A 19,280-nucleotide genomic window follows, 5' to 3' on the forward strand; every position below is an offset into this window, starting at 1 on the left:
GAAAAGCAGAGCAATATGTTTTGGCACCAGCTTGGCTGCAGAACCCATTGGAGCCAAAGGTGAGAGCTGAGGGGCAGGTGAGGACTAAAGGTGGCCAAACTACCCCAGAAGGAGCACAACGTGTCCCACACCAGAGGCACTACCCTTTCCTATACACCCCTTGTTAGATTACAACTGTTAAGTTGTGGGTGAACATATCAGACAACACAGCGATTCTTCAAACAGCTCTTGTTTATTCACAGGCCAGAACTGAACGGAACTGAAGGCTTCAGCTAGCCTGCTTATATAGAGCTCCACTACAACGCAACAGTAACAACTTTCTGTAACTATCCAATCACTGAACGTCACTTTCAATTCCTTATTTGCATATGTGGACCTTAGTGGAAACTATCTACAGTATCCCCCTGCTGTCCCAGAGTGAGAACTTCAGTACATAACAATAACTGAACAAAAACCACAGCAGTCAATCAATCTGCGCCTGTTACGGCATTTCTAATTTGTAACCCGCTCTGAAATGGCTTGCGTTGAAGAGCAGGATAAAAATGTTTTAAATAAATAAATAAATAAATAAATAAATAAATAAGTGCCTGATCCTATGCATGCTTACAGTGAACTCAGAACTTGCATGCCCCCAAAAAGCATTTGCTTGCTTCCCAATCTTTTATAGGAGCATGGGAAGCTGCCTTACATTTTATAGGAACATAGCAAGCTCTCAGGCCATTGGTCCATCTAGCTCACTACTGTCAACATTTCATCAAAATGTAGTACCAATGTATTCAAAAGGACTTACTCCCAGGTAAGCGTGATAGGGCTTCAATCCTTACAATCCTTACATATCCTTATTTAGGACCAACTTCTGTGTAAGCATGCATAGGACTGCACTATTAATCTGATGGGTTTTCCCTCTGTTCTTTCTTTTTAATACACAATAAACACCCAGAAAGTACACACAATTTAAATTATTTCTATATTTGATTTATTTGCTCATTTGTCTTAACACAACATAGCGGTTTCAGTAATAAATTAAAACTGCAGTCCTAAACGCACATACTTAGGAATATACCTCATTTATATGTCTACTTTTATATCATCCCAATATAAGTGATTTTCCTTCATTCCTATGAAAGACGACAATTGTGCCATAGTTGCAAGGTTGAAGGTTTTTACTATTGATTCTTTTAAACCTGGGCTTTCAGATGAATTCCCAGTGTTTTGTGTGTACTACTCTAGCATCTATCATGTAGCTAATCAATTTACTATGTTGTTGTTTTTTACATTTAAGATCTCTTGGTGCCCTGGATGAAGCCTGAAAAATATAGAATAAAGTGGAACTGTGACTTCTTGCAACTTGAAAAATCTGTTCTCTTAATGTATGTATTAAAATTGCATTAGCTATTTTTAAAGCCACGTCCTACTGCTGACATGCTGGTTCAGACTGAGATTGACTGCAATCCCAAAGTGAATTTCACATGTACTGCTTGCAAGCCAGGTATTCCCCATCCTATACCTACGCATTTGCTTCTTGTTTTTGCTTAATTATTTTCCTTTACCTCTTTTTCTGTGGCTGCATAGGATTATCTGGTAAAAGTGGGTGGTGGTGTCTGGTGAAACGCTCTGCTTAAACTCTACCCATGTAGTATGACATGAATGCACAATGTAACATTGCAGGGGGGGGGGTGCTATGCAACCCTGCACTCTCAGCCTGATACTATATTTATTTGATCGATTATAACTCTTCCTTTCTGTCCAAAGGTCCCCAAGACAATTTATATAAGCATGACCAAATGCAGTTTAAAATCTACATCAGGGGTCAGCAAACTTTTTCAGCAGAGGGCCGGTCCACTGTCCCTCAGACCTTGGGGGGGGGGGGCGGACTATATTTTAAAGGAAAAAAAGAACGAATTCCTATGCCCACAAATAACCCAGAGATGCATTTTAAATAAAAGGACACATTCTACTCATGTAAAAACGCACTGATTCCCGGACCGTCCGTGGGCCGAATTTAGAAGGCAATTGGGCCAGATCTGGGCCCTGGGTCTTAGTTTGCCTACCCATGATCTACCTAATCAATTTGGGATCTCTCTCTTGCAAGAGATCCCACTTCAAGATCCAATGCAGTTATGGAGGGAGCAGCCACCTTAAATGCTGTGCTGAAGACTTTTACTATGGAAAGGTTGCGGTGGTGGAACAAAATATAGGAAAAATTAGAGGAAGTCAAGATTGGGATTTGTAGATGTTATGAAGCACCTCCTCTACCTCCCCATCTTTCATCCTACATAGGAAAAGAGGCTGCTGCCTTTTACAGAATCAGCGCATTGGTCCATGCAGCTACACTAGACATGGTCTCTCCTAGTGGGACCTTCTACATTGAAGCATGTGTTCTACCACTGAGCTATGGCCCTTCTCCCCACCACACAACCACCCCATTAGCTCCTTGAACGATACTGAACTTATATGCAAATACTATCATTTAGCTGTAACAGTTTTACACCTCCATTGCAAAGGTGGGAATCATTACCCAAGGTGCAAAACAATGACAGTGTGAACCTTTCTATTTCCAGCGAGGGAGCAGGACAGGAATGCCAGTTGTTATGGTTGCCTGTGTTATCCTGGTAATCCCCTTGTGCCGAAGAGAATTCTTCAGGATAAATTGGGAATGGAATGGAATTGCCCCAAGTAGCGGGGGTGGGGGGAGAGAGAACCCAAGCATTTCTGTTCACCACAGAACCCCTTCCCCTCCACACAGATGGCGGATCCAGGTTGCAGAAAACAAAGGAGGAATGTCTCCCTCTCCTCTTGCTCAGAGCCCTCAGACAGCTTCAGAGTGTGCAAGAGGAAGCCCAGCCAAACAATACAAGAAGCAAGACACATTTTAATTTTAGATGCACAGCTGCCTCCGAGTTCTTTAAATATGCTCCTCTTTAAATGCTTTCATGTGCAAGGCTATCTGAAGTGCTGCAGGCAGACTCAAGTCCCTTTCCAAAACTAATCTCTGTTTGGCCTTGTCAAAGGAACTAAACGGGGTGGGTCAGATGCCTTAGCAGGGGCAAACCGATTCCCCTGGCAGACGCCTCCAGCCAGACTGGTTTCAAGTGATAAGTCAGTATGCCTTCCTTACTGGGCAGTGCATCCCAGCCTCTCACATCTATACATGCCCACATATATACACAAACATACAAAGCACAGGAAATCACTGCTGCTTCTTGCAGTAGTGCCAATGGGCACCATTATGCTTTTGTATAAGTGTGCAGCTGTATGGAGTGATCAGTACTTTAGCCTGTACTGGCCTGGGTGTTTTCTGGCTGCCTGGAATGCAAGCTACAGACTCCGAGATTTACTGGGAGAAACCTGAGAAATCCAGATCTTCAGCCAGAAACACTTGAGTGTGTGATCATCCTGGATTGTTTTTCCTCTTTCGGCTTCTTCCTTTTTTTCCTTTGGAAGGTAATTTCTGGTCTTCCAAGGATTTTTGCTGCCATCGTGTGGGAAAGGCCCACAATGCAAATTTTCTTGGGGTAAATTTCCCCACCTCTTCCACACAGAATGTATGTCATAGATGCATTCATGCATTATGTATGTTTGTATGTCTTATATGGGATTCCCTTCCCTCAAGACAAATAAAGTACCCCCTCACATCAACCAAAGCCATTCACATGGCAAATTACTTCATTAAATTATTTCACTTGCAGTTGCCACAGGGCTTCCTGAAAGGAATTCTGGATATCCTGGAAGAGCGCAGCTGGGGAAATGTTTGGCAAACTGGATGCATTTACAAGTAGGGACAGGAAAGAAATTTGAAGGTGAACCTACATAATCTGCCATTTCCAAAAGATACATGAACCAAAACACAGCCATCCTAAATTCACACAGTTCCAGTTTTGCAATGTAGTTCTCTAGACATGTACAAAATTGCATATACCAGGGCAAAATGTGCATAATCCCAATCCTTGACCATAGAATTGTAGAGTTGGAAGGGACCATGAGGATAATCTAGTCCAACCCCCTGCAATGCAGGACTCTTCTGCCCAATATGGGGCTCGGACCCATGACCCTGTGATTAAGTGACTCCCTGTAGTTACTCAGAGCTTAGGAAAAGCTTAGAAGAACATGGAGGAGACCAAATACCCAACTAATCAAGCACTCTATTTCCCACAGATGTAAAGCATGAAAGCCACAACCCTTTCCCACGCTTCTTCCCTAACAAGTAATATCAGATTTGGGTAGGTAGCCGTGTTGGTCTGATGCAGTCAAAATAAATTAAAAAATTGAAAATAAAAATTGAAAAATAAAGAATTGTCCAGTAGCACCTTAGAGACCAACTAAGTTTGTTCTGGCTATAAGCTTTCGTGTGCATGCGCACTGTGTATCTGAGAAGTGTGCATGCACATGAAAGATTATACCCAGAACAAACTTAGTTGGTCTCTAAGGTGCTACTGGACAATTTTTCAATTTTTAAAAGTAATATCAGGCATATTTCCTCTTATCATGGTGGTTTGGCTTGGCGAGTAGCCGTTGACAAACCTATTTCCATGAATTTGACTAAACCCTGTTTAAAGCCAAGTAAATCAGAAGCCACCACCACATACCATGGCTTCAAATTCTGCATATAAATTACACATTGCTGGAAGAAGTACTTTTTTTGTATGATGTGGATACAAACTGGGTTTAATTCATAGCAGGGCTCCGTAAGGCCCAGATGATGATGGGGAACAGAAGAAACCAATGTAGTGAGTTTCACAGTCACCAGCATCTCTTTTTTTTGGGAAATTCCCAGCTATCTTCTGGTTTCAAATGAAACTCAGCTGACATCCTATTAAGCACTCAGCATAATATAAATGGATCTGCAATTACAGTATAGATGACACCTAGTGGTCATTAAACACAAGGATAAATTCCAAATAAAATAAGCCACCTGTGGGTCACTCAAAGTCACTGTCACAGCAATAGATTCCTAAGAATTTAGTAACACAGAAAGCTGTCTTTCTCTGAGTCAGACCACAGGTCTAGTTAGCATAGTACTGTCTACACGGACTGGAAGTGGCTCTCCAGGATTTTGGACAGGGAGTCCCTCCCAGCCTGACCTGGAGATGCCAGAGACTGAACCAGAAACCTTCTGCATGCAAGACAGATGCTCTATACTTATGGAGCTTCAGCCCATCAGACCAAAAGTTAATACTATCTAGCGTTTTGATTGGCCCTGAGTCCTCACTGGAAGGACAGATCGTGAAGCTGAGGCTCCAATACTTTGGCCACCTCATGAGAAGAGAAGACTCCCTGGAAAAGACCCTGATGTTGGGAAAGATGGAGGGCACAAGGAGAAGGGGACGACAGAGGACGAGATGGTTGGATAGTGTTCTTGAAGCTACCAGCATGAGTTTGACCAAACTGCGGGAGGCAGTGGATGACAGAAGTGCCTGGCGTGCTCTGGTCCATGGGGTCACGAAGAGTCGGACACGACTAAACAACAACAACAAAGCGTTTTGATTCCCAGAGTGACTTGTAATATGCTTCAAGCGCCCTTACAATCATGGGTATCTGCAGAAATATTTCCAGGCGAGAGTGAAGTAAATACAATGGTACCTCAGGTTAAGAACTTAATTCGTTCTGGAGGTCCATTCTGAACCTGAAACTGTTCTTAACCTGAGGTACCACTTTAGCTAATGGGGCCTTCCGCTGCCGCCACGCCACCACTGCACAATTTCTGTCCTCATCCTGAAGCAAAGTTCTTAACCCGAGGTACTATTTCTGGGTTAGCGGAGTCTGTAACCTGAAGCGTCTGTAACCTGAGGTACCACTGTACACCATACAAACATGACTAGCGTGAGAGAATTGGTCTATCATTTCTGGTACATGTGATGGCTAGTGGCCAGGCCTGAGTAGGCATGGCCTTTAAAAAGCTAGATTTCTAGGTCTACCCTTCATTGTTTCCCAATGGGTAGATCAGCTGTTTATCCACAGATAAACCTAGCAATCAGACAAAATCCTTCCACTCAAGAGCTCAAACCATCAGTTCTTCCCCTGGCTTCCTCCAATCCTTAATTAACTGTACAGTTGCTACAATCACACACACACACACAGTTACACACACCCTGTATTAACCTGGGGGGGGGGGGCAAACACCAGGAAATTACCCTGGCATATGCTATTCTATCTCCCTACTCCAACAAAATGGATATAGGAACACTTGGTTACTTTACAGGGCTGGTGTAGCTTATGAAATGTCAGCCGCAGCCCTCAATTCCTGCAGTCCAATTATTTATAAAAACACATTTAAAACTCTTTCTATACTTTGGTTTTGTACTGAGTTGGATAATTGATAAAATTCATGTTAGAGTGAGCCATTGGACTGGGTGAGTTTTGGATTTTGGTGTAAGAGGCAAGAATCCAAATCACTGCTGGGCTCTGTACACCGAACCTGTGACGGTGGGAAAGTCACTCTGCGTACCATCCTGTGAAAGAGAACTAATTTAGTGTCCAATTGATTTTAACCCGAAAGGGTTGCAGCGCCGGTGATTTCACAACCAAGAATCCCAAGGCACCTTAAAAAATAACAAATGCATTGGGCTTTAAATTTCCCTGAAGCAGAGCCCGCTTCGCCTGAGGCATCAAGCGTTACCATCAGCTAGCAAACAACACTTCCGGTTGTCTACTGAACGTGCGGGATGTGACAGGGCGCCGCAGAGATAGGGCTAAAGCGGCTTTGCCTTCTGCCCGCAAATGGTGACATTCAGCTAGAAATCCGGAAGTGGAATGTAATTATTACCCCTACTTTCCTCTATGGTGAGATTCAGCGGAGAAAGGAGGAGGAACGCGAGGCGTGTAGTTCCTGTTGCCGAAATGGCTTTTTAAGGTGGCTCAGCGGTTTCTACTCCATGGTGAGGGGAAAGTGCTGGCTGCTGATCACGAGGCGAAGTGAGCAAACATCTCGTCCAGCTTACAGAGAGAGACTGGCGTGGCGGGTCAGTGAGGTGGGAAGTGATGGGAGCAGGCATTTGGGTAAATAAGTCAGGGATGGCTGTAGAAACAGTGGTCCTGGGTAGCAAGCCCGAGTTTGGACGGGGAGAAGCAAGTCTCATAGGGGGTTCCTGTGCTCTCTCATAACGTTAGAACTTAAGGACATCCAATGCAACCTTCAGGATAAATAAAGAAAGTACTTCTTCGCTCAGCACATAAACTATGGACATCCCTAGGCTGCAATCCCGCCACGTCTTGTTAGTACATTGGGACAGGCCCGGTTCTCCAAGCCTGCATTTGTTTATTTTAATACTTTCCATCAGTGAAGTCATCTGATCACTTGCAAGTTCCCACCTAAGATTAATTGCTCACAGGAATCAAAATTCATGGCTGTAACTCAGAACCCCAATGCAAGTTTATTATTTGGAAGTTCAGACCGTGGAATCTTAGGTGCCATAACAAATTTCAGATTTGCTACAGTCGGAATGAATTCAGGAAATCTAATATAAAGCAATCAGCTCCAAACATCAGGTCATTTGGTGCTAAAATCATGTTGGCAGTCCATTTTATTATTTCCGTTTGCCTTTGGCAGCTCCCCCACCCTGGTAAATCTTACTTTCTCCTATTGTCCCTATTAAAAACAAGGAAAAGCTGTCAAACTTCTTTTTGAAAGCTTACCTGCTAAGCCGTTCTGATATCTCTGTTTCTTTCCCTAGCTAGTTTTAATTGTGAATGTATTTCATTTTACTATTCTTCTCAGAGAAGAGAAACGGAACAAAGCAGAAATGAGCAATCTCTATATCATCAAGACATGCCACAGGGTTTGGGGGAGGATAACCAAAAAAGATGGGGAAATGGTAACGTATCTCATGCAACAAAAGACCATAGTATTAACAACAAATGTAGAAAGATCAACAAGTACAAGAGGTAATCTCCCCCCACAAAAATACCCCACCATCCCAGTTCAATGCTGAGTAGGCACTGACTGACAGTGGGAGAAATGGAATTGAGATGCCAGATCAAGAAACAAACACTCCACGCTGCCAAACATATATGATCAAATTGCTAACCAACTTTAGTACTAAGTAATTTTTCAAGGATCTCGGGTTTTCCATATTCCACGCAGGGAAATTGTTACAGGGTTACCCAGAAGCGATGAGCCCTGGGTCGTTTGTTTATTTATTTCACAAATGTATTTAGTGCTCTTTCATTTCAGTTACAGATGTGGGATGTAAACACGGGAGCAATCAATGACAACATTCCTAGAGTGTACATGTTAGAACATGGGGAGGGATGTCTGTCCAGCAAGCAGGTAAACTTCCTGGGGACGAACTTCCTCCGCATGTGACCAGAGGTGGGTGTGGCCTCACCTGTGCAGGTAAATGATAAAAGCACAGGGCAGCCAGCCATCTCTCTCTCTCTGCCATCTTCCTTCGATGAGGAAACATCTAAGGATGCTCTCTTGGCTCCCAGCCAAGAGAGAAGATAAGGACTATCTTGCTACAAGATAGATGCTAAGTGTATGTAACCTTTTTTAAGCCTGTCTGCCTTCTGGGATCATATTGTGAACAGAACGTGAGTAAACTCTTTTATACTTTTATAAAGACTGTGTCGTGTCTTGTATTTTAAGAGGGAACAAAAGGGGAAATTACCAGAGTAATTATTATAGAGGTTCTAGCGAACCTGTGCAAGCGTTACCGTTGCGAACTTAAAGGGGAATGTCTATAAACTCTGCTGATATTTTGGGAACTTGTTAGCACAAGTTGGATAAGGATATAATTAGTCAATATATCCTCTCCTGCACCCCAGAACATTCCCACAACAGACACCCTCATCTAAAAGCCTGTTGGAAGAAGTGCATCTTTGCTTGTGCTCTTCTGGATAGGCTCTCTGTGTTGGGAATAGTAGCGTAGTGATATGGCGACTCCACTCCTATCTGGACATCCAATTCCAGAAAGTAGGTGTGGGGGACTTCTGCTTGGCCCCATAGCATTTATGCAGTGGGGTCCTGCAGGGTGTTGTTGCTGTTTTCTTAACCCCCGTGATTTTAAACATTTACATGAAACACCAGTTGTATCAAATCATATGGGAAACAGCCTTATTAGAAAAACTAACCAATAAACTGGAACTGACATGGGAGCAAATGGAAGAAGACACCTTCACCCGGGCATGGTTACCCTTTATCACATACACAGCCCAACAAGACAACAAGAGTCTGCCAACAGCATACGAATCAATCTGGCTAACCTGATTCAAAAATACACACCCACAAGCCCACTCACACACAAAAACAATTCTCACTACAGCCAACCAAAAACCAACTACACCCTAAGCCATCCTGAACCTCTTTCACCACCAAGGAAATACAACAAGTGAATAGCAAGACAACCCATACAAGTAACGCTGACACAACCCGCCCCCCCCCACACTTAGAATAATAGAAACACAACTCACCACACCTCACCCCACTCACCATTCTCCACTTCCCCTTTTTCCTTCCTTTTCTTTATTTTTATTTTTCTTCTTCCTAATTGTTTAAATAAATTCATGAACCAAGAACTTACACATTGATCACTAATAATGAAACATATGTTGTAGATATTTTCCCAATTTTATTATGCTAATTTTCCTGTTATACTTTGGAGACATCATAGAACTGTAGAGTTGGAAGGGACCCTGAGGATCATCTAGTCCAACCCCCTGCAATGCAGGAATATGCAGCTGGTCCATACAGGGATCGAACCTGCAACCTTGGTGTTATCAGCACCATGGTCTAACCAACTGAGCTCATTTGAGGATTTGGAGCAAGGTGCCATCAGTATGTTCACAACACCCAGCTCTGTGTGTGTCTCTATTGGATTCAGCTGAGGCAGTGGAAATCCTGCGCTGGTGCTCAGAAACAATTATAGTCTAGATGAGGGTGAATAAATTGAAAATCCTGACAGCGTGGAGGATCTATAGGTAGGTGGCTCACCTGTTGAGAAAGTTCAGTCTCATCTGAGTGGAACTGCGCTCCCCAAAGGAATAATTTCATAGCCTGGGGACACTCCTGGATCTGCCACTTGGAGGGCTAGGTAAGTTTGTATGGTAAGGAGGGCTTCTCATCAGTTTATGCCATTGAACAGAGATAGTTTGGGCACAATTATCCATGCTCTGATAACACCTGGGATTGACTACTACAGTGCATTGCACTGTAACATTTTTAAAAATGTTTTTATGTTGCTGTATACCACCCTGACATTTTGTGAAAGGGCAGTATGTAAACAAATAACATATTTATCAAATCACCTGCATGCAATCTGGATGTCTTATAGTGTGTTCACGTTGGACCTTTTGGAGGTAAGCAATGATTTGATAGCGTGAGAAAGTTTATTTGAACATCATTCCTTTTTAGCTTTTTAGTTTTTAGGACTTTGTTCACAGCTGGAGAGGACTGGCTCTAGCCATTCAGATGAGCTTTTTGGAAATTGATAACAAAACAAAAGAGTTTGATGTGTTACTGATCTGAAGTAAGTGGTCTCTATGTGAATCACAAGCTCGTTAGACCAGCGGAAATGAAGGTTGCACGCTAGAAATGTTGCATTGCTGCATTTAAGCACTGGGTGTGTTTTTTTGAATCAAAATAATATTTCTTGCTAGAATTGGCATTATTATATTTATTGTATTATATTTCCACACACACCCTTGAATCTAGGAATTGGGTGAACTGTCAAAGAGTCTCCAGCAAACCTTTATATCCCTTAACCAAGTTTGTGATAACTACACCCAATGCTAATTCTAAAAAGTGAAAGTCTTCATCGGGTTTGGTTTGTGTTTATTTGGTACCTGAGGAAAAGGTTATAATTTTTTTTTTTTAAAAAAAAAGGTAAAAATAAGAGACTGTGTAAATATTGTATAGCATTAAGCATGTGCCTTATAATCCAGACACAACTAAGATAGAGAACCAGCCACTTTGTAAGGTTGAGACAGTTTTCTGGCCAGGGTATGACATTGGTATGCTACCTTCAGAGAATTTTGGAATCTGTAGAACACGCTGTGTTCTTGTCTATTCAGTAAAAGAGAACTGTGGGGAAGCCTATGCTTTCTGAACAGATCCTGCTGGCTTGGTAAATCCTTTTTTGTAGATGTGGCCTAACCTTAAAATGCCTAGCCACACTACCCACTTGAGTTTTGTGCACACTGACACTGAAGAAGAAGACAGGGCCTTGATTCTGAAAAGGTACAGCAGTCCTTTCTATTTGATGGAGGAGATGCTATCTTTGACTTCGCCAGTTCTTCACTTTTCATGTTGACCCCTCTCTCCCTTGAGCTTAGCTGCAGCCTGTAGGAGAGAAAATGAAATGGCACAAAGAAAACAAGCTGTTCTGGGTTTTTCTGTGGCAAACTGGTAGCTGGTCAGCAAAGCATTTGGGAAGAAGCTTTGTAGGACAGCTCTTTGAGCAAAACTGAGCAGTGCTGAATTCGACGTATCTCAATTTCAAAACAGCAGGAATGTTTCCTTGTCAGAAATGCAAAGTGATTTTTTAAAATTGCTTTAAATATAGGATGCTCACTATATTCCAGTGTTAACAGCCTGAGAAATTTAAACTTCAACAGAACCTCTTGCTAAGGCCCTGCATCTATTGTCTTCTGATCTGCAGTGCCTGGGGTTTGGGTAAGAAAACCTGTGTGTTTTGTTAGCTGCGTGTTACTATTTTGCATCAAGAACAAGGTTTTAAATATACTTAAATATAGTTTGATTCATAGTGCTACTGCTGCAGAAAATCTTTCTGCCTACTGTTCAAACCTTGCTTCCCTAGCTTAAGACCTGTTGAAAGGGAGGGAAAGAAACAATTAGGGATGGGGGTGAAAGTTGACTCAGTTTGCATTTAAAGGTATACCTGAGGCTCCAGTACTTTGGCCACCTTATGAGAAGAGAAGACTCCCTGGAAAAGACCCTGATGTTGGGAAAGATGGAGGGCACAAGGAGAAGGGGAGGACAGAGGACGAGATGGTTGGACAGTGTTCTCGAAGCTGCCAGCATGAGTTTGACCAAACTGTGGGAGGCAGTGGAAGACAGGAGTGCCTGGCGTGCTCTGGCCCATGGGGTCACGAAGAGTCGGACATGACTAAACGACTAAACAACAACAACACTTTTACAAAGGTTGTGCACTACCCCTCAGTCTCTGCCTAGTGTACAAAAATGCCTGTACAGAAAACTCCCCACTTACTTGGGGCTTATGTTCTGGGCCACCACGCGCATTAGTGAAAGAGATTTCACTTTACGTAGTTTTTCACTTATTAGACTATTTGCGGGGGCATATTGAATCTCTTCCATTGGAGATTTAATTTTTGTTTTTGTTTTGCTTGCTCCTCTGTTTTCTCCTCCAGGGATTCCTGACAGCCCGATGATGATGGCCCAATTGGAAGGTTGTATCTTTTCCTCAGTCACATGTCATAGGTTTGTTTGCCCCTAACAGAACAAATCAATACAGTGGTACCTTGGGTTACAGACATTTCAGGTTACAGACTCCGCTAACCCAGAAATAGTACCTTGGATTAAGAACTTTGCTTCAGGATGAGGACAGGAATCACGCCGTGGCAGCGGGAGGCCCTATTAGCTAAAGTGGTACCTCAGGTTAGGAACAGTTTCAGGTTAAGAACAGACCTCCAGAAAGAATTAAGTTCTTAACCCGAGGTACCACTGTATTCAGCTTTGTTGTTAGAGACTGTTTAAGAGCTGGAATATGAGAGCACGACACTGCTTTGTTTGTTTTTTAAAAATAGTTTATATCCATCATTAAGTCATCTCAGAGTAGACCCATTGAAATCAATAGGAAATTAGTTATCCAACAGATAGAACCCATTAAGTTAACATTGTGGAATACAGTGTACCCAAACAGTGTTCATGTTATACTATGTTTTTGGAGTGCAATACCAATAAAAATCTAGTTTTATGTTAAACTTGAGAAATTTTGCAACTAATTCTGTCTTTACTTCCAGCTAGCAAGTTAAAGGGGTCTGTTGGAATCCAATAGATTGCTGGTGTCGAAGAAGATCGTGTAAGAGGTTTAAAAATACTATCTGATGTAAGGTGGTTCTTGGAATGCTGCTGATAAGCAGTTAGCCCAAAACATCCTAGCAGCAATTAGTTCAAGGTCTGGCTTTCAGGTATTCGACATGCTTCTACACACAGCAGCATTCCAATTCCTGAAGAATGAGAACATCTGGAAAAGCTTTTCAGAGATGGGACACAACACTTAATTTCAAAAAATTGCAGCAATAGGACACCTGTGGCTTAGCTAAGAATTCCATTGAAATTTCCATTTCCTCAATGCTTTTTTTAAAAAAAGTTTGCCCCTCACTGTTCCTCAAGGAGAATGTATTGCCATACACCCAAAGGCTTGTGAATTTTGCAGACTTATTGGCCTGCCTTGCTGGGTGGGGGTCCTTTGGATTGGTAAACCTCTTGAGCTATCATCCTCAGGACCAAATTAAATGTATAACGTATCGTTGCATGTCCGTGGGAGAGATTGGTCTTGGGACTGCAGAGCATGGAGGGTAAACCTTCTTCCATGCTACATTCCCAACAAAAATCTGACACCACCACCCCAAGCATCAAAAGCTAGCAGTGTGGGGAGGGTACCTGTATATAGCTCTCCAATTTTGCTCTGTTTAATTGTTCAACATGAGCCAAAGGAAGAGCAAGCAAAAGACAAGCATCATTATGGTGCCCCACTTAATGATGTTTTTTAAAAAGACCAATGTACCAGCAGCTTTGTGGGGGCAGCTATTTTTCCTCTGGCTCACAGCACAGAGGGGGAAAGGTTAATCCCTGTCTCCTGATCTTCCCACCACCAACACAGCAGCTGCTACTTTAAAAGGGGAAAGCAGACTTAAAAGAGCCCAGCAGGATCAGATCAAAGGCCTGTCTCTTCCTGCATTCTGTTCCTGCAGTAGCCAACCAGATTCCTCTAGCAAACCCACAAACACCACATGAATGCAATAGCCATCTTCCACCATTCCCAGTGACTGGCATTTCAGGCCATATTTGCCTCTGATCTTGGAGGTTCTATGTGGCCATCATTTGCTGGACGAATTCATGGAGGAGAAGGCTCATCTCCTTTTGAAGCTGTGCAAGTTGGGGCCATCATTACATCTTGTGATAGGAGATTGTATGTGTGGCCTGAAGAAGTACTTTCTTTTGTCTATCCTCACTCTTCAATCATGGTTTATATTAGATTATTCAATTTCTGTACCACTTAATATATTAAAAATATCTCTGAACGGTGTACTGAAAACTGAAGCAACAACATTGGATGACCTTGAGTTTGAGTATTATGAGAGAGGGAGGAATCCAGTTTCTCCAAACCATGCATCTTTTCAAACAAAGACAGACATAGACAAATGAAGAATCTAATAAAATGTGCAGCTTGGCCCAGAGTCTATTAATATTGGAGCAAATAGATAATGTAATCTTTGTGGGTGGAATTCAACACCACACTTTCCCAATCGTTCTGTCTGTGCAAAACATTTCAGCTTGCCAGATGGCATCTTAATAATAATAATAATAATAATAATAAATTTTATTTATATCCCGCCCTCCCCAGCCGAAGCCGGGCTCAGGGCGGCTAACAACAGTAAAACAGCACAAACAACACTTTAAAATCATTCATTATAAAATTAATTGATTCAAGCCACTGGCAACCATTGGGCCAGAGCGCTGCGAAGATTGCCAATGGAGGGAGTCAGGCTGTGCCCTGGCCAAAGGCCTGGTGGAACAGTTCTGTCTTGCAGGCCCTGCGGAAAGATGTTAAGTCCCGCAGGGCCCTGGTCTCTTGTGACAGAGTGTTCCACCAGATCGGAGCCACGGCCGAAAAAGCCCTGGCTCTAGTTGAGGCCAGCCTAACTTCTCTGTGGCCTGGGACCTTCAAGATGTTTTTATTTGAAGACCGTAAGTTTCTCTGTGGGGCATACCAGGAGAGGCGGTCCCGTAGGTACGAGGGTCCTAGGCCGTATAGGGCTTTAAAGGTTAAAACCAGCACCTTAAACCTGATCCTGTACTCCACCGGGAGCCAGTGCAGCTGGTATAGCACCGGGTGAATGTGATCTCGCAGCGAAGACCCCGTAAGGAGTCTCGCTGCAGCATTCTGCACCCGCTGGAGTTTCTGGGTCAGTCTCAAGGGCAGCCCCACGTAGAGCGAGTTACAATAATCCAGTCTGGAGGTGACCGTCGCGTGGATCACAGTGGCTAGGTCAGGGCGAGAGAGGTAAGGAGCCAACTGCTTAGCTTGGCGGAGATGGAAAAATGCCGCCTTTGTTGTAGCTGCAATCTGCGCCTCCATTGAAAGGGAGGTGTCGAAGATTACACCCAAACTCTTAACGGACGGTGCTGGCACTAATTGCACCCCCGCAAGAGATGGGAGTTGCCCCCTCAATCCCATATCGTCCCGTCCCAGCCACAGGACCTCTGTCTTCGAAGGATTTAACTTCAACCGGCTCCCACGTAGCCATCCAGCCACAGCTTCCAGACATCTGGTCAGTGTGTCTGGGGCCGAGTCAGGATGGCCATCCATCAACAGATAGAGTTGGGTGTCATCAGCATACTGATGGCAGCCCAGCCCAAGACTCCGGACAAGCTGGGCGAGGGGGCGCATAAAGATGTTGAAAAGCATCGGGGAGAGTATCGCACCCTGAGGTACTCCACACACCAAGGAGTGGCGCGATGACAATTCCCCCCTAAGCGCCACCCTCTGTCCCCGACCAGAGAGAAACGAGCGCAGCCATTGAAGGGCTGTGCCCTGAATCCCCACGTCGGCAAGGCGGTGGTCCAGAAGTTCGTGGTCGACCATGTCAAAAGCTGCTGACAGATCTAGAAGAATCAGCAGCCCCGACCCACCTCGATCCAGCTGTCTACGAAGATCATCTGTTAGGGCAACCAGAGCCGTCTCGGTCCCATGACCAGCGCGGAAGCCAGACTGGAATGGGTCGAGAGCCGATGTTTCATCCAGAAACCCACCAAGCTGTTCAGCAACCGCTCTCTCAATCACCTTACCCAGGAACGGAAGATTCGAAACTGGGCGGTAATTGGATAGATCTAAAGGATCTAATGATGTTTTCTTTAAGAGCGGGCGCACCACTGCCTCCTTCAATTCTCCTGGGAATGTCCCCGTGCCAAGGGACAAGTTGATGATATCCCCCAGGAGGGCCCGCACCTCGTCTGGACACGCTCTAATCAGCCAAGACGGGCACGGGTCAAGAGGACAGGTGGTGGGCTTTCCAGCTCGGAGGAGTCTGTCCACATCGGCTGGGGATATCCGGTTGAAGTGGTCCAATACTGGACCCGAGGACAGTCGAGGGGCCTCCAGTTCCTTTATTGTATCCAAATTGGCAGGGAGGTCATGGCGGAGCAGCAAGACCTTCTCCGCAAAAAAGCTCGCAAATGCCTCACAGCTATGTGTCAAATTGTTATTTAAATTTGGCTGTCCCTCAAGGGACGTTAAAGACCTGATTATCCTAAATAATTGCGCCGGGCGAGAGCTAGCGGATGCAATGGAGGCCGAGAAGTAAGACTTCTTAGCAGCCTTCACCGCCATCTCGTAGGTTTTCATAAAAGCCCTATAAGATGTTCTTGAGGCTCCGTCACGGGCACCCCGCCATACTCGCTCTAGCCGTCTGAGGTCCCGCTTCATTTTCCGGAGCTCCTCGGTAAACCAGGGAGCCCGGTTTCTGCGGGGTCGCAGAGGGCGCTTAGGTGCGATCTCATCGATGGCTGCCAGGAGCTGGATATTCCAGCCCTCAACAAGCTCAGTCAATGAGTCGCCAGGGGGAGCAAGGTCCCGCAAGGCTTGGCGGAATCTATCAGGGTCCATCAGCCTCTGCGGGCGAGCCCAAATTGGCTCGCCACCTAAGCAGGGTGGGGGTGGAAAGTCAATCCTGGCTTTCAGAGCGTAGTGATCAGACCATGGTACCTTCATCGAAGGAGACATGATCACATCTATACCTACGCCAAAGATCAAATCCAGCGTGTGACCTGCTTGATGTGTGGGGCCCGAAACAAACTGGGAGAGCCCTAGTGTCGCCATGGAAGACACCAGGTCCAGAGCCTGTGAGGAGGGAGTGGCATCAGCATGGGTGTTGAAGTCCCCCAATACCAATAGGTTAGGGAACTCCAAGGCCCAGCCGGCCACCGCCTCCAATAGGCCTGACAGGGTGGCTGCTGGTGCGCTAGGTGGCCGGTACACCAGCCAGACAGCCAAGCTCTCCTCGGAGCCCCACACTAGGCCAACACATTCAATGCCGGGGATCGATGGCGATGGTAGAGCCCTGAAAGGACAATCTTCCCGGATTAATAATGCCACCCCTCCCCCCCGGCCCACAGTCCGCGACTGGTGGAGGACAGAGAAACCCGGGGGCGCCATCTCTCGCAAGGTAACTGTTGCCCCTTCGCGCACCCAGGTCTCCGTCACACAAGCCAGGTCGACCCCCTGCGAGATAAAGAAATCTCGCAGGGTGGCGGTTTTGTTGCCTATGGACCTGGCATTGCACAACACCAGTGACGGAGGTGAGTAATCCTTGCTCACCCTACCCTCGTCCCTCGGGATGAGGCGCAGATTGGAAGGGGTACGAGCATATCCATATCTCGATCCCCTTCGCCTATAATATCTGCCCCCACCGCCATACCTCCCTCGCCCCTCCACGGTAGGAATCCCAAGCCTCATAGTCGCCTCCATTGATGGCAATTAATGTTATTCTTCCGCAGCCTAACACAATAAAACCTTAAAACAATGAGTACAAAAAACAAAAACAGCCCAGAAACAATAAAACAATACAAATAAAAACTGCCAAAATTACAGATTCGTCAAAAACTAACAAATTCCCAAGCCCACCCAAACATCCATCCCACCCCCATATATAAAAATCTAAAGGGAAAGGGAGATTTAAAAACATGTTAAAAAGAACTCTGGGCCCCTCCGGGTCCTCCTGGGCAGTAGCAGCATCAGAGGCAACAACTGTCCTTGTGAGGCCCCACCCTGGGCCAGATAGCAGGTGGCAGGAGCAGTCCTTGTGAGGCCCGTCAGGCCCCGTCCTAGGCCAGGTGGTAAGTGGCAGAAAGGAGCAGGGCCCTCAGGCACTCACTCAGGGAAGTCCTCCTGGACAGCAGGCAGCAAGCAGTCCTTGTGAGGCTTCAGGCCCCGCCCCAGGCCAGATGGTAGGTGGCAAAAGCAGGGCCCACAAGCACTCACTCAGGAGAGTCCTCCTGGGCAGCAGGCAGCAAGCAGCAAGCAGTCCTTGTGAGGCTTCAGGCCTTCCCCCATCTTCTCCCCCTGTGTCCTGTTCTGAGGGTCCTATCGACTCCCCAGAGTCAATTTTGGGGGGTGCACAGGGGCAGGAGCGGGGAAAGCCCCATTGCACAAGCAGACGTCCTTGTATATGGGGCTGGTTATGTGAGTATCACGCAACGTATTTGAATGGGTCACTTTTTAGAATTGCTTCTCTTTTACTTGCTAATTTCCTCTCCTGAGCATCCATAAGCAAGAGCTTTAAAGGTGTCTTGGTCTCTGGTAGAGGATGAGCAGTTATTTTTTAAAAAGTAATTTGCACTGATTTCCATAAATGTGTAGCAAAACACGGAGCTGGTAAGCATTTATGTTCTTACAAATGGGACGTGGGTGGCTCTGTGGTCTAAACCACTGAGCCTCTTGGGCTTGCTGATCAGAAGGTCGGCGGTTCGAATCCGCACAGTAGAGTGAGCTCCCATTGTTCTATTGAGCTCCTGCCAACCTAGCAGTTGGAAAGCATGTCAAAGTGCAAGTAGATAAATAGGTACCACTGCAGCGGGAAGGTAAACGGTTTCTCCTTGTGCTCTGGCTTCTGTCATGGTGTCCCCCTGTGCCAGAAGCGGTTTAGTCTTGCTGGTCACATGAACCAGAAAGCAGTCTGCGGACAAAAGCCGGCTCCCTCAGCCTGAAGCAAGATGAGTGTCGCACCCCATAGTCACCTTTGACTGGACTTAAGCATCCAGGGGTCCTTTACCTTTACCTTTTTACCGTATGTTCTGACTTAGTATTGCTTTTCTTTATTCTTTTCCCTCCACAGGGTCCTCTCTTGGTGTTTTGTCAGTAGCCTGAGCGAATTTTGAGTGTGTGTATGTATGTTTCATTTAATTAATATATAACATGGCAGCTTAGAGAGATACATATACATATACACATACAGTGGTCCCTCTGGTTGCGAACGGGATCCGTTCCGGAGGCCCGTTCACAACATGAAAAGAGCACAACCCACAGTGGTGCGTCTGTGCATGCGCTGGTTGCGATTCGCCACTTCTGTGCATGTGCGTGATG

At 45.2% G+C, this 19,280-nt stretch overlaps 1 long non-coding RNA gene across 1 annotated transcript; it reads left to right on the forward strand.

Annotated features, from left to right (window-relative positions):
• The first annotated feature begins 240 nt into the window (after window positions 1–240).
• Window positions 241–1,356, forward strand: LOC310673359. The gene is made up of 2 exons (XR_014508969.1): window positions 241–322; window positions 1,283–1,356. It is a non-coding gene; the product is annotated as an uncharacterized lncRNA (long non-coding RNA).
• The last annotated feature ends 17,924 nt before the right edge of the window (window positions 1,357–19,280 follow it).

Source organism: Podarcis tiliguerta (genome assembly GCF_965153285.1).
Source record: "Podarcis tiliguerta genome assembly, chromosome: 1".
NCBI classification, from domain to species: Eukaryota; Metazoa; Chordata; class Lepidosauria; order Squamata; family Lacertidae; genus Podarcis; species Podarcis tiliguerta.